This window comes from Melanostigma gelatinosum (genome assembly GCF_949748355.1).
Source record: "Melanostigma gelatinosum genome assembly, chromosome: 2".
Lineage (NCBI taxonomy): Eukaryota > Metazoa > Chordata > Actinopteri > Perciformes > Zoarcidae > Melanostigma > Melanostigma gelatinosum.
The window spans coordinates 3,054,066-3,076,871 of record NC_136635.1 but is presented as its reverse complement, the minus strand read 5'-3'; positions in this window follow the sequence as shown (position 1 = coordinate 3,076,871).

Below are 22,806 nucleotides of genomic sequence, written 5' to 3'. Positions count from 1 at the left end.
CTAAGAGAAACAAGCCAAAGTATAAAGACTTTAACTTCCTGTTACCAGTAGGTGGCGCTATGACTATGATTCAAAATTGGCCTGCAGATGTCTTCAGGCCTGGAGTCTAATCAAGCATGTGAAATCTGGTAAAGATCTGATGATGTGGAGTCGAGATACATCAGTTTATTCGTTCATGGCGAAGGATCGAAATTCGCCGAGCCGCCACGTCGCCGCCCTTCAGTAACTTCTTACAATCTTCACAATGAAGCATTATCAAGGTCTTAAGGCTTGTTTGACAACATTTGAGAGGGATCTGATTAATCTGTGAGGAGCAGGATGTCAAAGTACGCAGCGTACAACTTCCGGTTGCCACTAGGTGGCGCTATCACTATGATTCAAAATTATCATATAGATGTGTTCCGGGTCAGGATGTTATGACATATGAGAGATTTGGAGCAGATTCGACAATGTACGGCCGAGTTACAACAACTTCCTGTTTCGTGGCGAATAGTGTTTCTTTGATGCCACGCCACGGCCACATAGTTCGATAACTTTTTGATCTTTGAGTAACTTTTCACTGTCAAGGTCTCAAGAGCAGACTAGCCGAATCTGAAGTCAATCGGGTCAAATCTCTGGGAGGAGTTCGTTAAAGTATGACGCCTTGAAACGGTCAAAAAACGTCATAAAAGCAAAATTGGCCGACTTCCTGTTTGGTTTAGAGAAAACGGCCAAGAGGATTTTTTGTGCGTCTCATCACGTTCCACATACCGACCAAATTTCATACAGCTGGGTGAAACCTGATGTTGGGGCTACTCAATAGGGGGCGCTAGCGAGCCAATATTTCATACCGCAGCTGGACACCCCAATCAGACTGCAATTTTCGCAAATTCTGGCTTGCGTGCCAAATTTCACAACATTCCCAATATCCCAAGCACCTCCTTTTTGCCATCAAACTGGTAAAATAATAATAATTAAAGCTGCGAGCAGCGATGGGCGGGCCCTCGCAATATGCACGTCGGGGTGCCGGCGGGACTCCGGCCTGCGCGGCCGAGAACGTCCGCGACCGTCGGACGGCGCGAGGACTCTGGCTGATGCTGCCATTTAGTTCTGTGACCGTCAGACACTGCATGCAGGTTTAGAGCATGGCCCCAATATACTTTTATTTAAGTCCATATGTGATACATGTTCCCACCAAATTTCATACATCTAGGTCCAACGTACTGCGAGGGCTCCTTAGTCGAAATTTTGTAGGGGGCGCTATTGAGCCGATTTGCCACTCTGAACCAATAAAATCATATTCCCTAACTACATTTCGGCCTTGTAATCTACTTGCCAAGTTTGCTTATGTTTCGAGCATTTTTAGCCTGTCAAAATGACCTTCGTTGTTAACGGCGAAGACTGCATCGCCACGGCAACGGCGTTCGACGAAACATCAAAAACTTCATGATCTGGCATTATGAACTTCTTGTATTTGTGTGGAACAAATTTGATATTGATTTGATTTACCTACTGAGAGAAACAAGCCAAAGTATCAAGACTTTAACTTCCTGTTACCAGTAGGTGGCGCTATGACTATGATTCAAAATTGGCCTGCAGATGTCTTCAGGCCTGGAGTCTAATCAAGCATGTGAAATCTGGTAAAGATCTGATGATGTGGAGTCGAGATACATCAGTTTATTCGTTCATGGCGAAGGATCGAAATTCGCCGAGCCGCCACGTCGCCGCCCTTCAGTAACTTCTTACAATCTTCACAACGAAGCATTATCAAGGTCTTAAGGCTTGTTTGACAACATTTGAGAGGGATCTGATTAATCTGTGAGGAGCAGGATGTCAAAGTACGCAGCCTACAACTTCCGGTTGCCACTAGGTGGCGCTATCACTATGATTCTAAATTATCATATAGTTGTGTTCCGGGTCAGGATGTTATGACATATGAGAGATTTGGAGCAGATTCGACAATGTACGGCCAAGTTACAACAACTTCCTGTTTCGTGGCGAATGGTGTTTCTTTGACGCCACGCCACGGCCACATAGTTCGATAACTTTTTGATCTTTGAGTAACTTTTCACTGCCAAGGTCTCAAGAGCAGACTCGCCGAATCTGAAGTCAATCGGGTCAAATCTCTGGGAGGAGTTCGTTAAAGTATGACGCCTTGAAACGGTCAAAAAACGTCATAAAAGCAAAAATGGCCGACTTCCTGTTTGGTTTAGAGAAAACGGCCAAGAGGATTTTTTGTGCGTCTCATCACGTTCCACATACCTACCAAATTTCATACAGCTGGGTGAATCCTGATGTTGGGGCTACTCAATAGGGGGCGCTAGCGAGCCAATATTTCATACCGCAGCTGGACACCCCAATCAGACTGCAATTTTCGCAAATTCTGGCTTGCGTGCCAAATTTCACAGACTTCCCAATATCCCAAGCACCTCCTTTTTGCCATCAAACTGGTAAAATAATAATAAGAATAAGAATAATAATAATAATTAAAGCTGCGAGCAGCGATGAGCGGGCCCTCGCTATATGCACGTCGGGGTGCATGCAGGTCGGAGTGCCGGCGGGACTCCGGCCTGCGCGGCCGAGAACGTCCGCGACCGTCGGACGGCGCGAGGACTCTGGTTGATGCTGCCATTCAGTTCTGTGACCGTCAGACACTGCATGCAGGTTCAGAGCATGGCCCCAACATACTTTTATTTCAGTCCATATGTGATACATGTTCCTACCAAATTTCATACATCTAGGTGAAACGTACTGCGAGGGCTGCTTCGTTGAAATTTTGTAGGGGGCGCTATTGAGCCGATTTGCCACTCTGAACCAATAAAATCATATTATAACTACATTTTGGGCTTTAAATGTGTATGCCAAGTTTGTTTATGTTTCGAGCATTTTTAGCCTCTCAAAATGACCTTCGTTGTTAACGGCGAAGACTGCATCGCCACGGCAACGGCGTTCGACGAAACATCAAAAGCTTCATGATCTGGCATTATGAACTATTTGTGTGGAACAAATTTGATATTGATTTGATTTACCTACTAAGAGAAACAAGCCAAAGTATCAAGACTTTAACTTCCTGTTACCAGTAGGTGGCGCTATGACTATGATTCAAAATTGGCCTGCATATGTCTTCAGGCCTGGAGTCTAATCAAACACGTGAAATCTGGTAAAGATCTGATGATGTGGAGTCGAGTTACATCAGTTTATTCGTTCATGGCGAAGGATCGAAATTCCGTCGCCACGGCAACAGCTTTTCACGAAACAACAAGCTTTGAGTAACTTTTCATCACAAAGGTCTTTAGACTGTACCGACCAAATTTGAAGTTGATCTGATTAATTCCCTAGGAGGAGTTCGTTAAAGTGCAGCGCCTGGAAATGACAAAAACGACACTAGAAATTCAGAAGAAATGCAAAGTAGGTGACTTCCGGTTGGGTTTAGAGCATAGCCCCAAGAGACTTTTATTGAAATCCATTTGCGATACATGTTCCTACCACATTTCATACATCTAGGTCAAACGTACTGCGAGGGCTGCTTCGTCGAAATTTTGTAGGGGGCGCTATTGAGCCGATTTGGCACTCTGAACCAATAAAATCATATTCCGTAACTACATTTCGGCCTTGTAATCTACTTGCCAAGTTTGCTTATGTTTCGAGCATTTTTAGCCTCTCAAAATGACCTTCGTTGTTAAAGGCGAAGACTGCATCGCCATGGCAACGGCGTTCGACGAAACATCAAAAGCTTCATGATCTGGCATTATGAACTTCTTCTATTTGTGTGGAACAAATTTGATATTGATTTGATTTACCTACTAAGAGAAACAAGCCAAAGTATAAAGACTTTAACTTCCTGTTACCAGTAGGTGGCGCTATGACTATGATTCAAAATTGGCCTGCAGATGTCTTCAGGCCTGGAGTCTAATCAAACACGTGAAATCTGGGAAAGATCTGATGATGTGGAGTCGAGATACATCAGTTTATTCGTTCATGGCGAAGGATCGAAATTCGCCGAGCCGCCACGTCGCCGCCCTTCAGTAACTTCTTACAATCTTCACAACGAAGCATTATCAAGGTCTTAAGGCTTGTTTGACAACATTTGAGAGGGATCTGATTAATCTGTGAGGAGCAGGATGTCAAAGTACGCAGCCTACAACTTCCGGTTGCCACTAGGTGGCGCTATCACTATGATTCTAAATTATCATATAGATGTGTTCCGGGTCAGGATGTTATGACATATGAGAGATTTGGAGCAGATTCGACAATGTACGGCCAAGTTACAACAACTTCCTGTTTCGTGGCGAATGGTGTTTCTTTGACGCCACGCCACGGCCACATAGTTCGATAACTTTTTGATCTTTGAGTAACTTTTCACTGCCAAGGTCTCAAGAGCAGACTCGCCGAATCTGAAGTCAATCGGGTCAAATCTCTGGGAGGAGTTCGTTAAAGTATGACGCCTTGAAACGGTCAAAAAACGTCATAAAAGCAAAAATGGCCGACTTCCTGTTTGGTTTAGAGAAAACGGCCAAGAGGATTTTTTGTGCGTCTCATCACGTTCCACATACCTACCAAATTTCATACAGCTGGGTGAATCCTGATGTTGGGGCTACTCAATAGGGGGCGCTAGCGAGCCAATATTTCATACCGCAGCTGGACACCCCAATCAGACTGCAATTTTCGCAAATTCTGGCTTGCGTGCCAAATTTCACAGACTTCCCAATATCCCAAGCACCTCCTTTTTGCCATCAAACTGGTAAAATAATAATAAGAATAATAAACATTACGGTTTCAATAGGTCCTCCGCTCCGACTACGTCGGTGCTCGGGCCCTAATTAAAGCTGCGAGCAGCGATGAGCGGGCCCTCGCAATATGCACGTCGGGGTGCATGCACGTCGGGGTGCCGGCGGGACTCCGGCCTGCGCGGCCGAGTACGTCCGCGACTGTCGGACGGCGCGAGGACTCTGGTTGATGCTGTCATTCAGTTCCGTGACCGTCAGACACTGCATGCAGGTTCAGAGCATGGCCCCAATATACTTTTATTTAAGTCCATATGTGATACATGTTCCTACCAAATTTCATACATCTATGTGAAACGTACTGCGAGGGCTGCTTCGTTGAAATTTTGTAGGGGGCGCTATTGAGCCGATTTGCCACTCTGAACCAAGAAAATATATTCTATTACTACATTTCGGGCTTGTAATCTGCTTGCCAAGTTTGCTTATGTTTCGAGCATTTGTAGCCTCTCAAAATGACCTTCGTTGTTGATGGCGAAGACTGCATCGCCACGGCAACGGCGTTCGACGAAACATCAAAAGCTTCATGATCTGGCATTATGAACTATTTGTGTGGAACAAATTTGATATTGATTTGATTTACCTACTAAGAGAAACAAGCCAAAGTATCAAGACTTTAACTTCCTGTTACCAGTAGGTGGCGCTATGACTATGATTCAAAATTGGCCTGCATATGTCTTCAGGCCTGGAGTCTAATCAAACACGTGAAATCTGGTAAAGATCTGATGATGTTGAGTCGAGTTACATCAGTTTATTCGTTTATGGCGAAGGATCGAAATTCCGTCGCCACGGCAACAGCTTTTCACGAAACAACAAGCTTTGAGTAACTTTTCATCACAAAGGTCTTTAGACTGTACCGACCAAATTTGAAGTTGATCTGATGAATTCCCTAGGAGGAGTTCGTTAAAGTGCAGCGCCTGGAAATGACAAAAACGACATGAGAAATTCATAACAAATTCAAAATGGCTGACTTCCGGTTGGGTTTAGAGCATGGCCCCAAGAGACTTTTATTGAAGTCCATATGCGATACATGTTCCTACCACATTTCATACATCTAGGTCAAACGTACTGCGAGGGCTGCTTCGTCGAAATTTTGTAGGGGGCGCTATTGAGCCGATTTGACACTCTGAACCAATAAAATCATATTCCGTAACTACATTTCGGCCTTGTAATCTACTTGTCAAGTTTGCTTATGTTTCGAGCATTTTTAGCCTCTCAAAATGACCTTCGTTGTTAACGGCGAAGACTGCATCGCCACGGCAACGGCGTTCGACGAAACATCAAAAACTTCATGATCTGGCATTATGAACTTCTTGTATTTGTGTGGAACAAATTTTATATTGATTTGATTTACCTACTGAGAGAAACAAGCCAAAGTATCAAGACTTTAACTTCCTGTTACCAGTAGGTGGCGCTATGACTATGATTCAAAATTGGCCTGCAGATGTCTTCAGGCCTGGAGTCTAATCAAGCATGTGAAATCTGGTAAGGATCTGATGATGTGGAGTCGAGATACATCAGTTTATTCGTTCATGACGAAGGATCGAAATTCGCCGAGCCGCCACGTCGCCGCCCTTCAGTAACTTCTTACAATCTTCACAATGAAGCATTATCAAGGTCTTAAGGCTTGTTTGACAACATTTGAGAGGGATCTGATTAATCTGTGAGGAGCAGGATGTCAAAGTACGCAGCGTACAACTTCCGGTTGCCACTAGGTGGCGCTATCACTATCATTCTAAATTATCATACAGATGTGTTCCGGGTCAGGATGTTATGACATATGAGAGATTTGGAGCAGATTCGACAATGTACGGCCGAGTTACAACAACTTCCTGTTTCGTGGCGAATGGTGTTTCTTTGACGCCACGCCACGGCCACATAGTTCGATAACTTTTTGATCTTTGAGTAACTTTTCACTGCCAAGGTCTCAAGAGCAGACTCGCCGAATCTGAAGTCAATCGGGTCAAATCTCTGGGAGGAGTTCGTTAAAGTATGACGCCTTGAAACGGTCAAAAAACGTCATAAAAGTAAAAATGGCCGACTTCCTGTTTGGTTTAGAGAAAACTTCCAAGAGGATTTTTGGTGCGTCTCATCACGTTCCACATACCTACCAACTTACATACAGCTGGGTGAAACCTGATGTTGGGGCTACTCAATAGGGGGCGCTAGCGAGCCAATATTTCATACCGTAGCTCGACACCCCAATCAGACTGCAATTTTCGCAAATTCTGGCTTGCGTGCCAAATTTCACAGACTTCCCAATATCCCAAGCACCTCCTTTTTGCGACGAAACACTAAAAATAAGAATAATTAAAGCTGCGAGCAGCGATGAGCGGGCCCTCGCAATATGCACGTCGGGGTGCATGCACGTCGGGGTGCCGGCGGGATTCCGGCCTGCGCGGCCGAGAACGTCCGCGACCGTCGGACGGCGCGAGGACTCTGGTTGATGCTGTCATTCAGTTCCGTGACCGTCAGACACTGCATGCAGGTTCAGAGCATGGCCCCAATATACTTTTATTTAAGTCCATATGTGATACATGTTCCTACCAAATTTCATACATCTAGGTGAAACCTACTGTGAGGGCTGCTTCGTTGAAATTTTGTAGGGGGCGCTATTGAGCCGATTTGCCACTCTGAACCAATAAAATCATATTCCATAACTACATTTCGGCCTTGTAATCTACTTGCCAAGTTTGCTTATGTTTCGAGCATTTTTAGCCTCTCAAAATGACCTTCGTTGTTAACGGCGAAGACTGCATCGCCACGGCAACGGCGTTCGACGAAACATCAAAAGCTTCATGATCTGGCATTATGAACTATTTGTGTGGAACAAATTTGATATTGATTTGATTTACCTACTAAGAGAAACAAGCCAAAGTATCAAGACTTTAACTTCCTGTTACCAGTAGGTGGCGCTATGACTATGATTCAAAATTGGCCTGCATATGTCTTCAGGCCTGGAGTCTAATCAAACACGTGACATCTGGTAAAGATCTGATGATGTGGAGTCGAGTTACATCAGTTTATTCGTTTATGGCGAAGGATCGAAATTCCGTCGCCACGGCAACAGCTTTTCACGAAACAACAAGCTTTGAGTAACTTTTCATCACAAAGGTCTTTAGACTGTACCGACCAAATTTGAAGTTGATCTGATGAATTCCCTAGGAGGAGTTCGTTAAAGTGCAGCGCCTGGAAATGACAAAAACGACATGAGAAATTCATAAAAAATGCAAAATGGCTGACTTCCGGTTGGGTTTAGAGCATAGCCCCAAGAGACTTTTATTGAAGTCCATATGCGATACATGTTCCTACCACATTTCATACATCTAGGTCAAACGTACTGCGAGGGCTGTTTCGGCGAAATTTTGTAGGGGGCGCTATTGAGCCGATTTGGCACTCTGAACCAATAAAATCAGATTCTGTAACTACATTTCGGCCTTTTAATCTACTTGCCAAGTTTGCTTATGTTTCGAGCATTTTTAGCCTCTCAAAATGACCTTCGTTGTTAACGGCGAAGACTGCATCGCCACGGCAACGGCGTTCAACGAAACATCAAAAGCTTCATGATCTGGCATTATGAACTTCTTGTATTTGTGTGGAAGAAATTTGATATTGATTTGATTTACCTACTAAGAGAAACAAGCCAAAGTATAAAGACTTTAACTTCCTGTTACCAGTAGGTGGCGCTATGACTATGATTCAAAATTGGCCTGCAGATGTCTTCAGGCCTGGAGTCTAATCAAACACGTGAAATCTGGTAAAGATCTGATGATGTGGAGTCGAGTTACATCAGTTTATTCGTTCATGGCGAAGGATCGAAATTCGCCGAGCCGCCACGTCGCCGTCCTTCAGTAACTTCTTACAATCTTCACAATGAAGCATTATCAAGGTCTTAAGGCTTGTTTGACAACATTTGAGAGGGATCTGATTAATCTGTGAGGAGCAGGATGTCAAAGTACGCAGCGTACAACTTCCGGTTGCCACTAGGTGGCGCTATCACTTTGATTCAAAATTATCATATAGATGTGTTCCGGGTCAGGATGGTATGACATCTGAGAGATTTTGAGCAGATTCGACAATGTACGGCCGAGTTACAACAACTTCCTGTTTCGTGGCGAATGGTGTTTCTTTGACGCCACGCCACGGCCACATAGTTCGATAACTTTTTGATCTTTGAGTAACTTTTCACTGCCAAGGTCTCAAGAGCAGACTAGCCGAATCTGAAGTCAATCGGGTCAAATCTCTGGGAGGAGTTCGTTAAAGTATGACGCCTTGAAACGGTCAAAAAACGTCATAAATGCAAAAATGGCCGACTTCCTGTTTGGTTTAGAGAAAACTTCCAAGAGGAGTTTTTGTGCGTCTCATCACGTTCCACATACCGACCAAATTTCATACAGCTGGGTGAATCCTGATGTCGGGGCTACTCAATAGGGGGCGCTAGCGAGCCAATATTTCATACCGCAGCTGAGCACCCCAATCAGACTGCAATTTTCGCAAATTCTGGCTTGCGTGCCAAATTTCACAACATTCCCAATATCCCAAGCACCTCCTTTTTGCGACGAAACACATAAAATAATAAGAATAAGAATAATAATAATAAACATTCGAAATTCAATAGGTCCTCCGCTCCGACTACGTCGGTGCTCGGGCCCTAATAATAATAAGAATAATAATAATAAACATTACGGTTTAATAATAAACATTACGGTTTCAATAGGTCCTCCGCTCCGACTACGTCGGTGCTCGGGCCCTAATAAACATTCGAAATTCAATAGGTCCTCCGCTCCGACTACGTCGGTGCTCGGGCCCTAATTAAAGCTGCGAGCAGCGATGAGCGGGCCCTCGCAATATGCACGTCGGGGTGCATGCACGTCGGCGTGCCGGCGGGACTCCGGCCTGCACGGCCGAGAACGTCCGCGACCGTCGGACGGCGCGAGGACTCTGGTTGATGCTGCCATTCAGTTCTGTGACCGTCAGACACTGCATGCAGGTTCAGAGCATGGCCCCAATATACTTTTATTTAAGTCCATATGTGATACATGTTCCTACCAAATTTCATACATCTAGGTGAAACGTACTGCGAGGGCTGCTTCGTTGAAATGTTGTAGGGGGCGCTATTGAGCCGATTTGCCACTCTGAACCAATAAAATCATATTATACAACTACATTTTGGGCTTTAAATGTGTATGCCAAGTTTGCTTATGTTTCGAGCATTTTTAGCCTCTCAAAATGACCTTCGTTGTTAACGGCGAAGACTGCATCGCCACGGCAACGGCGTTCGACGAAACATCAAAAGCTTCATGATCTGGCATTATGAACTATTTGTGTGGAACAAATTTGATATTGATTTGATTTACCTACTAAGAGAAACAAGCCAAAGTATCAAGACTTTAACTTCCTGTTACCAGTAGGTGGCGCTATGACTATTATTCAAAATTGGCCTGCAGATGTCTTCAGGCCTGGAGTCTAATCAAACACGTGAAATCTGGTAAAGATCTGATGATGTGGAGTCGAGTTACATCAGTTTATTCGTTCATGGCGAAGGATCGAAATTCCGTCGCCACGGCAACAGCTTTTCACGAAACAACAAGCTTTGAGTAACTTTTCATCACAAAGGTCTTTAGACTGTACCGACTAAATTTGAAGTTGATCTGATGAATTCCCTAGGAGGAGTTCGTTAAAGTGCAGCGCCTGGAAATGACAAAAACGACATGAGAAATTCATAAAAAATGCAAAATGGCTGACTTCCGGTTGGGTTTAGAGCATAGCCCCAAGAGACTTTTATTGAAGTCCATATGTGATACATGTTCCTACCACATTTCATACATCTAGGTCAAACGTACTGCGAGGGCTGCTTCGTCGAAATTTTGTAGGGGGCGCTATTGAGCCGATTTGCCACTCTGAACCAATAAAATCATATTCCCTAACTACATTTCGGCCTTGTAATCTACTTGCCAAGTTTGCTTATGTTTCGAGCATTTTTAGCCTGTCAAAATGACCTTCGTTGTTAACGGCGAAGACTGCATCGCCACGGCAACGGCGTTCGACGAAACATCAAAAGCTTCATGATCTGGCATTATGAACTTCTTGTATTTGTGTGGAACAAATTTGATATTGATTTGATTTACCTACTAAGAGAAACAAGCCAAAGTATAAAGACTTTAACTTCCTGTTACCAGTAGGTGGCGCTATGACTATGATTCAAAATTGGCCTGCAGATGTCTTCAGGCCTGGAGTCTAACCAAGCATGTGAAATCTGGTAAAGATCTGATGATGTGGAGTCGAGATACATCAGTTTATTCGTTCATGGCGAAGGATCGAAATTCGCCGAGCAGCCACGTCGCCGCCCTTCAGTAACTTCTTACAATCTTCACAATGAAGCATTATCAAGGTCTTAAGGCTTGTTTGACAACATTTGAGAGGGATCTGATTAATCTGTGAGGAGCAGGATGTCAAAGTACGCAGCGTACAACTTCCGGTTGCCACTAGGTGGCGCTATCACTATGATTCAAAATTATCATATAGATGTGTTCCGGGTCAGGATGTTATGACATATGAGAGATTTGGAGCAGATTCGACAATGTACGGCCGAGTTACAACAACTTCCTGTTTCGTGGCGAATGGTGTTTCTTTGACGCCACGCCACGGCCACATAGTTCGATAACTTTTTGATCTTTGAGTAAGTTTTCACTGTCAAGGTCTCAAGAGCAGACTAGCCGAATCTGAAGTCAATCGGGTGAAATCTCTGGGAGGAGTTCGTTAAAGTATGACGCCTTGAAACGGTCAAAAAACGTCATAAAAGTAAAAATGGCCGACTTCCTGTTTGGTTTAGAGAAAACGGCCAAGAGGATTTTTTGTGCGTCTCATCACGTTCCACATACCGACCAAATTTCATACAGCTGGGTGAAACCTGATGTTGGGGCTACTCAATAGGGGGCGCTAGCGAGCCAATATTTCATACCGCAGCTGGACACCCCAATCAGACTGTAATTTTCGCAAATTCTGGCTTGCGTGCCAAATTTCACAGACTTCCCAATATCCCAAGCACCTCCTTTTTGCGACGAAAGACTAAGAATAAGAAGAAGAAGAATAAACATTACGGTTTCAATAGGTCCTCCGCTCCGACTACGTCGGTGCTCGGGCCCTAATTACGGTTTCAATAGGTCCTCCGCTCCGACTACGTCGGTGCTCGGGCCCTAATAAGAAGAATAATAAACATTACGGTTTCAATAGGTCCTCCGCTCCGACTACGTCGGTGCTCGGGCCCTAATAAGAAGAATAATAAACATTACGGTTTCAATAGGTCCTCCGCTCCGACTACGTCGGTGCTCGGGCCCTAATAAACATTACGGTTTCAATAGGTCCTCCGCTCCGACTACGTCGGTGCTCGGGCCCTAATAATAAACATTCGAAATTCAATAGGTCCTCCGCTCCGACTACGTCGGTGCTCGGGCCCTAATAATAAACATTACGGTTTCAATAGGTCCTCCGCTCCGACTACGTCGGTGCTCGGGCCCTAATAATAAGAATAAGAATAATAATAATAATTAAAGCTGCGAGCAGCGATGGGCGGGCCCTCGCAATATGCACGTCGGGGTGCATGCGGGACTCCGGCCTGCGCGGCCGAGAACGTCCGCGACCGTCGGACGTCGCGAGGACTCTGGTTGATGCTGCCATTCAGTTCTGTGACCGTCAGACACTGCATGCAGGTTCAGAGCATGGCCCCAACATACTTTTATTTCAGTCCATATGTGATACATGTTCCTACCACATTTCATACATCTAGGTCAAACATACTGCGAGGGCTGCTTCGTTGAAATTTTGTAGGGGGCGCTATTGAGCCGATTTGCCACTCTGAACCAATACAATCATATTCCCTAACTACATTTCGGCCTTGTAATCTAATTGCCAAGTTTGCTTATGTTTCGAGCATTTTTAGCCTCTCAAAATGACCTTTGTTGTTAACGGCGAAGACTGCATCGCCACGGCAACGGCGTTCGACGAAACATCAAAAGCTTCATGATCTGGCATTATGAACTATTTGTGTGGAACAAATTTGATATTGATTTGATTTACCTACTAAGAGAAACAAGCCAAAGTATCAAGACTTTAACTTCCTGTTACCAGTAGGTGGCGCTATGACTATGAGTCAAAATTGGCCTGCAGATGTCTTCAGGCCTGGAGTCTAATCAAACACGTGAAATCTGGTAAAGATCTGATGATGTGGAGTCGAGTTACATCAGTTTATTCGTTCATGGCGAAGGATCGAAATGCCGTCGCCACGGCAACAGCTTTTCACGAAACAACAAGCTTTGAGTAACTTTTCATCACAAAGGTCTTTAGACTGTACCGACCAAATTTGAAGTTGATCTGATTAATTCCCTAGGAGGAGTTCGTTAAAGTGCAGCGCCTGGAAATGACAAAAACGACACTAGAAATTCATAAAAAATGCAAAATGGCTGACTTCCGGTTGGGTTTAGAGCATAGCCCCAAGAGACTTTTATTGAAGTCCATATGCGATACATGTTCCTACCACATTTCATACATCTAGGTCAAACGTACTGCGAGGGCCGCTTCGTCGAAATTTTGTAGGGGGCGCTATTGAGCCGATTTGCAACTCTGAACCAATAAAATCATATTCCCTAACTACATTTCGGCCTTGTAATCTACTTGCCAAGTTTGCTTATGTTTCGAGCATGTTTAGCCTGTCAAAATGACCTTCGTTGTTAACGGCGAAGACTGCATCGCCACGGCAACGGCGTTCGACGAAACATCAAAAACTTCATGATCTGGCATTATGAACTTCTTGTATTTGTGTGGAACAAATTTGATATTGATTTGATTTACCTACTGAGAGAAACAAGCCAAAGTATCAAGACTTTAACTTCCTGTTACCAGTAGGTGGCGCTATGACTGATTCAAAATTGGCCTGCAGATGTCTTCAGGCCTGGAGTCTAATCAAGCATGTGAAATCTGGGAAAGATCTGATGATGTGGAGTCGAGATACATCAGTTTATTCGTTCATGGCGAAGGATCGAAATTCGCCGAGCCGCCACGTCGCCGCCCTTCAGTAACTTCTTACAATCTTCACAACGAAGCATTATCAAGGTCTTAAGGCTTGTTTGACAAGATTTGAGAGGGATCTGATTAATCTGTGAGGAGCAGGATGTCAAAGTACGCAGCGTACAACTTCCGGTTGCCACTAGGTGGCGCTATCAGTTTGATTCAAAATTATCATATAGATGTGTTCCGGGTCAGGATGTTATGACATATGAGAGATTTGGAGCAGATTCGACAATGTACGGCCGAGTTACAACAACTTCCTGTTTCGTGGCGAATGGTGTTTCTTTGACGCCACACCACGGCCACATAGTTCGATAACTTTTTGATCTTTGAGTAACTTTTCACTGCCAAGGTCTCAAGAGCAGACTAGCCGAATCTGAAGTCAATCGGGTCAAATCTCTGGGAGGAGTTCGTTAAAGTATGACGCCTTGAAACGGTCAAAAAACATCATAAAAGCAAAAATGGCCGACTTCCTGTTTGGTTTAGAGAAAACGGCCAAGAGGATTTTTTGTGCGTCTCATCATGTTCCACATACCGACCAAATTTCATACAGCTGGGTGAATCCTGATGTTGGGGCTACTCAATAGGGGGCGCTAGCGAGCCAATATTTCATACCGCAGCTGGACACCCCAATCAGACTGCAATTTTCGCAAATTCTGGCTTGCGTGCCAAATTTCACAACATTCCCAATATCCCAAGCACCTCCTTTTTGCCATGAAAGCGGAAGAAGAAGAATAATAATAATAATTAAAGCTGCGAGCAGCGATGAGCGGGCCCTCGCAATATGCACGTCGGGGTGCATGCACGTCGGGGTGCCGGCGGGACTCCGGCCTGCGCGGACGAGAACGTCCGCGACCGTCGGACGGCGCGAGGACTCTGGCTGATGCTGCCATTCAGTTCTGTGACCGTCAGACACTGCATGCAGGTTCAGAGCATGGCCCCAATATACTTTTATTTAAGTCCATATGTGATACATGTTCCTACCAAATTTCATACATCTAGGTGAAACGTACTGCGAGGGCTGCTTCGTTGAAATGTTGTAGGGGGCGCTATTGAGCCGATTTGCCACTCTGAACCAATAAAATCATATTATACAACTACATTTTGGGCTTTAAATGTGTATGCCAAGTTTGCTTATGTTTCGAGCATTTTTAGCCTCTCAAAATGACCTTCGTTGTTAACGGCGAAGACTGCATCGCCACGGCAACGGCGTTCGACGAAACATCAAAAGCTTCATGATCTGGCATTATGAACTATTTGTGTGGAACAAATTTGATATTGATTTGATTTACCTACTAAGAGAAACAAGCCAAAGTATCAAGACTTTAACTTCCTGTTACCAGTAGGTGGCGCTATGACTATTATTCAAAATTGGCCTGCAGATGTCTTCAGGCCTGGAGTCTAATCAAACACGTGAAATCTGGTAAAGATCTGATGATGTGGAGTCGAGTTACATCAGTTTATTCGTTCATGGCGAAGGATCGAAATTCCGTCGCCACGGCAACAGCTTTTCACGAAACAACAAGCTTTGAGTAACTTTTCATCACAAAGGTCTTTAGACTGTACCGACTAAATTTGAAGTTGATCTGATGAATTCCCTAGGAGGAGTTCGTTAAAGTGCAGCGCCTGGAAATGACAAAAACGACATGAGAAATTCATAAAAAATGCAAAATGGCTGACTTCCGGTTGGGTTTAGAGCATAGCCCCAAGAGACTTTTATTGAAGTCCATATGTGATACATGTTCCTACCACATTTCATACATCTAGGTCAAACGTACTGCGAGGGCTGCTTCGTCGAAATTTTGTAGGGGGCGCTATTGAGCCGATTTGCCACTCTGAACCAATAAAATCATATTCTGTAACTACATTTCGGCCTTGTAATCTACTTGCCAAGTTTGCTTATGTTTCGAGCATTTTTAGCCTCTCAAAATGACCTTCGTTGTTAACGGCGAAGACTGCATCGCCACGGCAACGGCGTTGGACGAAACATCAAAAGCTTCATGATCTGGCATTATGAACTTCTTGTATTTGTGTGGAACAAATTTGATATTGATTTGATTTACCTACTAAGAGAAACAAGCCAAAGTATAACGACTTTAACTTCCTGTTACCAGTAGGTGGCGCTATGACTATGATTCAAAATTGGCCTGCAGATGTCTTCAGGCCTGGAGTCTAATCAAACACGTGAAATCTGGTAAAGATCTGATGATGTGGAGTCGAGTTACATCAGTTTATTCGTTCATGGCGAAGGATCGAAATTCGCCGAGCCGCCACGTCGCCGCCCTTCAGTAACTTCTTACAATCTTCACAATGAAGCATTATCAAGGTCTTAAGGCTTGTTTGACAACATTTGAGAGGGATCTGATTAATCTGTGAGGAGCAGGATGTCAAAGTACGCAGCGTACAACTTCCGGTTGCCACTAGGTGGCGCTATCACTATGATTCTAAATTATCATATAGATGTGTTCCGGGTCAGGATGTTATGACATATGAGAGATTTGGAGCAGATTCGACAATGTACGGCCGAGTTACAACAACTTCCTGTTTCGTGGCGAATGGTGTTTCTTTGACGCCACGCCACGGCCACATAGTTCGATAACTTTTTGATCTTTGAGTAACTTTTCACTGTCAAGGTCTCAAGAGCAGACTAGCCGAATCTGAAGTCAATCGGGTGAAATCTCTGGGAGGAGTTCGTTAAAGTATGACGCCTTGAAACGGTCAAAAAACGTCATAAAAGTAAAAATGGCCGACTTCCTGTTTGGTTTAGAGAAAACGGCCAAGAGGATTTTTTGTGCGTCTCATCACGTTCCACATACCGACCAAATTTCATACAGCTGGGTGAAACCTGATGTTGGGGCTACTCAATAGGGGGCGCTAGCGAGCCAATATTTCATACCGCAGCTGGACACCCCAATCAGACTGCAATTTTCGCAAATTCTGGCTTGCGTGCCAAATTTCACAGACTTCCCAATATCCCAAGCACCTCCTTTTTGCCATGAAAGCGGAAGAAGAATAATAATTAAAGCTGCGAGCAGCGATGGGCGGGCCCTCGCAATATGCACGTCGGGGTGCCGGCGGGACTCCGGCCTGCCCGGCCGAGAACGTCCGCGACCGTCGGACGGCGCGAGGACTCTGGCTGATGCTGCCATTTAGTTCTGTGACCGTCAGACACTGCATGCAGGTTTAGAGCATGGCCCCAATATACTTTTATTTAAGTCCATATGTGATACATGTTCCCACCAAATTTCATACATCTAGGTCAAACGTACTGCGAGGGCTGCTTCGTCGAAATTTTGTAGGGGGCGCTATTGAGCCGATTTGCCACTCTGAACCAATAAAATCATATTCTGTAACTACATTTCGGCCTTGTAATCTACTTGCCAAGTTTGCTTATGGTTCGAGCATTTTTAGCCTGTCAAAATGACCTTTGTTGTTAACGGCGAAGACTGCATCGCCACGGCAACGGCGTTCGACGAAACATCAAAAACTTCATGATCTGGCATTATGAACTTCTTGTATTTGTGTGGAACAAATTTGATATTGATTTGATTTACCTACTGAGAGAAACAAGCCAAAGTATCAAGACTTTAACTTCCTGTTACCAGTAGGTGGCGCTATGACTATGATTCAAAATTGGCCTGCAGATGTCTTCAGGCCTGGAGTCTAATCAAACACGTGAAATCTGGTAAAGATCTGATGATGTGGAGTCAAGATACATCAGTTTATTCGTTCATGGCGAAGGATCGAAATTCGCCGAGCCGCCACGTCGCCGCCCTTCAGTAACTTCTTACAATCTTCACAACGAAGCATTATCAAGGTCTTAAGGCTTGTTTGACAAGATTTGAGAGGGATCTGATGAATCTGTGAGGAGCAGGATGTCAAAGTACGAAGCGTGCAACTTCCGGTTGCCACTAGGTGGCGCTATCAGTTTGATTCAAAATTATCATACAGATGTGTTCCGGGTCAGGATGTTATGACATATGAGAGATTTTGAGCAGATTCGACAATGTACAGCCGAGTTACAACAACTTCCTGTTTCGTGGCGAATGGTGTTTCTTTGACGCCACGCCACGGCCACATAGTTCGATAACTTTTTGATCTTTGAGTAACTTTTCACTGCCAAGATCTCAAGAGCAGACTAGCCGAATCTGAAGTCAATCGGGTCAAATCTCTGAGAGGAGTTCGTTAAAGTATGACGCCTTGAAACGGTCAAAAAACGTCATAAAAGCAAAAATGGCCGACTTCCTGTTTGGTTTAGAGAAAACGGCCAAGAGGATTTTTTGTGCGTCTCATCACGTTCCACATACCTACCAACTTTCATACAGCTGGGTGAAACCTGATGTTGGGGCTACTCAATAGGGGGCGCTAGCGAGCCAATATTTCATACCGCAGCTGGGCACCCCAATCAGACTGCAATTTTCGCAAATTCTGGCTTGCGTGCCAAATTTCACAACATTCCCAATATCCCAAGCACCTCCTTTTTGCGACGAAACACTAAAAATAAGAATAATAATAATAATTAAAGCTGCGAGCAGCGATGAGCGGGCCCTCGCAATATGCACGTCGGGGTGCATGCACGTCGGGGTGCCGGCGGGATTCCGGCCTGCGCGGCCGAGAACGTCCGCGACCGTCGGACGGCGCGAGGACTCTGGTTGATGCTGTCATTCAGTTCCGTGACCGTCAGACACTGCATGCAGGTTCAGAGCATGGCCCCAATATACTTTTATTTAAGTCCATATGTGATACATGTTCCTACCAAATTTCATACATCTAGGTGAAACCTACTGTGAGGGCTGCTTCGTTGAAATTTTGTAGGGGGCGCTATTGAGCCGATTTGCCACTCTGAACCAATAAAATCATATTCCATAACTACATTTCGGCCTTGTAATCTACTTGCCAAGTTTGCTTATGTTTCGAGCATTTTTAGCCTCTCAAAATGACCTTCGTTGTTAACGGCGAAGACTGCATCGCCACGGCAACGGCGTTCGACGAAACATCAAAAGCTTCATGATCTGGCATTATGAACTATTTGTGTGGAACAAATTTGATATTGATTTGATTTACCTACTAAGAGAAACAAGCCAAAGTATCAAGACTTTAACTTCCTGTTACCAGTAGGTGGCGCTATGACTATGATTCAAAATTGGCCTGCATATGTCTTCAGGCCTGGAGTCTAATCAAACACGTGAAATCTGGTAAAGATCTGATGATGTGGAGTCGAGTTACATCAGTTTATTCATTTATGGCGAAGGATCGAAATTCCGTCGCCACGGCAACAGCTTTTCACGAAACAACAAGCTTTGAGTAACTTTTCATCACAAAGGTCTTTAGACTGTACCGACCAAATTTGAAGTTGATCTGATGAATTCCCTAGGAGGAGTTCGTTAAAGTGCAGCGCCTGGAAATGACAAAAACGACATGAGAAATTCATAAAAAATGCAAAATGGCTGACTTCCGGTTGGGTTTAGAGCATAGCCCCAAGAGACTTTTATTGAAGTCCATATGCGATACATGTTCCTACCACATTTCATACATCTAGGTCAAACGTACTGCGAGGGCTGCTTCGTTGAAATTTTGTAGGGGGCGCTATTGAGCCGATTTGCCACTCTGAACCAATAAAATCATATTCCATAACTACATTTCGGCCTTGTAATCTACTTGCCAAGTTTGCTTATGTTTCGAGCATTTTTAGCCTCTCAAAATGACCTTCGTTGTTAACGGCGAAGACTGCATCGCCACGGCAACGGCGTTCGACGAAACATCAAAAGCTTCATGATCTGGCATTATGAACTATTTGTGTGGAACAAATTTGATATTGATTTGATTTACCTACTAAGAGAAACAAGCCAAAGTATCAAGACTTTAACTTCCTGTTACCAGTAGGTGGCGCTATGACTATGATTCAAAATTGGCCTGCATATGTCTTCAGGCCTGGAGTCTAATCAAACACGTGAAATCTGGTAAAGATCTGATGATGTGGAGTCGAGTTATATCAGTTTATTCATTTATGGCGAAGGATCGAAATTCCGTCGCCACGGCAACAGCTTTTCACGAAACAACAAGCTTTGAGTAACTTTTCATCACAAAGGTCTTTAGACTGTACCGACCAAATTTGAAGTTGATCTGATGAATTCCCTAGGAGGAGTTCGTTAAAGTGCAGCGCCTGGAAATGACAAAAACGACATGAGAAATTCATAAAAAATGCAAAATGGCTGACTTCCGGTTGGGTTTAGAGCATAGCCCCAAGAGACTTTTATTGAAGTCCATATGCGATACATGTTCCTACCACATTTCATACATCTAGGTCAAACGTACTGCGAGGGCTGCTTCGTTGAAATTTTGTAGGGGGCGCTATTGAGCCGATTTGCCACTCTGAACCAATAAAATCATATTCTATAACTACATTTCGGCCTTGTAATCTACTTGCCAAGTTTGCTTATGTTTCGAGCATTTTTAGCCTCTCAAAATGACCTTCGTTGTTCACGGCGAAGACTGCATCGCCACGGCAACGGCGTTCGACGAAACATCAAAAGCTTCATGATCTGGTATTATGAACTTCTTATATTTGTGTGGAACAAATTTGATATTGATTTGATTTACCTACTAAGAGAAACAAGCCAAAGTATAAAGACTTTAACTTCCTGTTACCAGTAGGTGGCGCTATGACTATGATTCGAAATTGGCCTGCAGATGTCTTCAGGCCTGGAGTCTAATCAAGCATGTGAAATCTGGTAAAGATCTGATGATGTGGAGTCGAGATACATCAGTTTATTCGTTCATGGCGAAGGATCGAAATTCGCCGAGCCGCCACGTCGCCGCCCTTCAGTAACTTCTTACAATCTTCACAACGAAGCATTATCAAGGTCTTAAGACTTCTCTCACAACATTTGAGAGGGATCTGATTAATCTGTGAGGAGCAGGATGTCAAAGTACGCAGCGTACAACTTCCGGTTGCCACTAGGTGGCGCTATCACTATGATTCTAAATTATCATATAGATGTGTTCCGGGTCAGGATGTTATGACATATGAGAGATTTTGAGCAGATTCGACAATGTACGGCCGAGTTACAACAACTTCCTGTTTCGTGGCGAATGGTGTTTCTTTGACGCCACGCCACGGCCACATAGTTTGATAACTTTTTGATATTTGAGTAACTTTTCACTGTCAAGGTCTCAAGAGCAGATTAGCCGAATCTGAAGTCAATCGGGTCAAATCTCTGGGAGGAGTTCGTTAAAGTATGACGCCTTGAAACGGTCAAAAAACGTCATAAAAGCAAAAATGGCCGACTTCCTGTTTGGTTTAGAGAAAACGGCCAAGAGGATTTTTTGTGCGTCTCATCACGTTCCACATACCTACCAACTTTCATACAGCTGGGTGAAACCTGATGTTGGGGCTACTCAATAGGGGGCGCTAGCGAGCCAATATTTCATACCGCAGCTGGGCACCCCAATCAGACTGCAATTTTCGCAAATTCTGGCTTGCTTGCCAAATTTCACAAACTTCCCAATATCCCAAGCACCTCCTTTTTGCGACGAAACACATAAAATAATAAGAATAAGAATAATAATAAACATTCGAAATTCAATAGGTCCTCCGCTCCGACTACGTCGGTGCTCGGGCCCTAATTAAAGCTGCGAGCAGCGATGGGCGGGCCCTCGCAATATGCACGTCGGGGTGCATGCACGTCGGGGTGGCGGCGGGACTCCGGCCTGCGCGGCCGAGAACGTCCGCGACCGTCGGACGGCGCGAGGACTCTGGTTGATGCTGTCATTCAGTTCCGTGACCGTCAGACACTGCATGCAGGTTCAGAGCATGGCCCCAAGAGACTTTTACTGAAGTCCATATGTGATACATGTTCCTACCAAATTTCATACATCTAGGTGAAACGTACTGCGAGGGCTGCTTGGTTGAAATTTTGTAGGGGGCGCTATTGAGCCGATTTGCCACTCTGAACCAATAAAATCATATTATACAACTACATTTTGGGCTTTAAATGTGTATGCCAAGTTTGCTTATGTTTCGAGCATTTGTAGCCTCTCAAAATGACCTTCGTTGTTAACGGCGAAGACTGCATCGCCACGGCAACGGCGTTCGACGAAACATCAAAAGCTTCATGATCTGGCATTATGAACTATTTGTGTGGAACAAATTTGATATTGATTTGATTTACCTACTAAGAGAAACAAGCCAAAGTATCAAGACTTTAACTTCCTGTTACCAGTAGGTGGCGCTATGACTATGATTCAAAATTGGCCTGCATATGTCTTCAGGCCTGGAGTCTAATCAAACACGTGAAATCTGGTAAAGATCTGATGATGTGGAGTCGAGTTACATCAGTTTATTCGTTTATGGCGAAGGATCGAAATTGCGTCGCCACGGCAACAGCTTTTCACGAAACAACAAGCTTTGAGTAACTTTTCATCACAAAGGTCTTTAGACTGTACCGACAAAATTTGAAGTTGATCTGATGAATTCCCTAGGAGGAGTTCGTTAAAGTGCAGCGCCTGGAAATGACAAAAACGACATGAGAAATTCATAAAAAATGCAAAATGGCTGACTTCCGGTTGGGTTTAGAGCAAAGCCCCAAGAGACTTTTATTGAAGTCCATATGCGATACATGTTCCTACCACATTTCATACATCTAGGTCAAACGTACTGCGAGGGCTGCTTCGTTGAAATTTTGTAGGGGGCGCTATTAAGCCGATTTGCCACTCTGAACCAATAAAATCATATTCTATAACTACATTTCGGCCTTGTAATCTACTTGCCAAGTTTGCTTATGTTTCGAGCATTTTTAGCCTCTCAAAATGACCTTCGTTGTTAACGGCGAAGACTGCATCGCCACGGCAACGGCATTCGACGAAACATCAAAAGCTTCATGATCTGGCATTATGAACTTCTTGTATTTGTGTGGAACAAATTTGATATTGATTTGATTTACCTACTAAGAGAAACAAGCCAAAGTATAAAGACTATAACTTC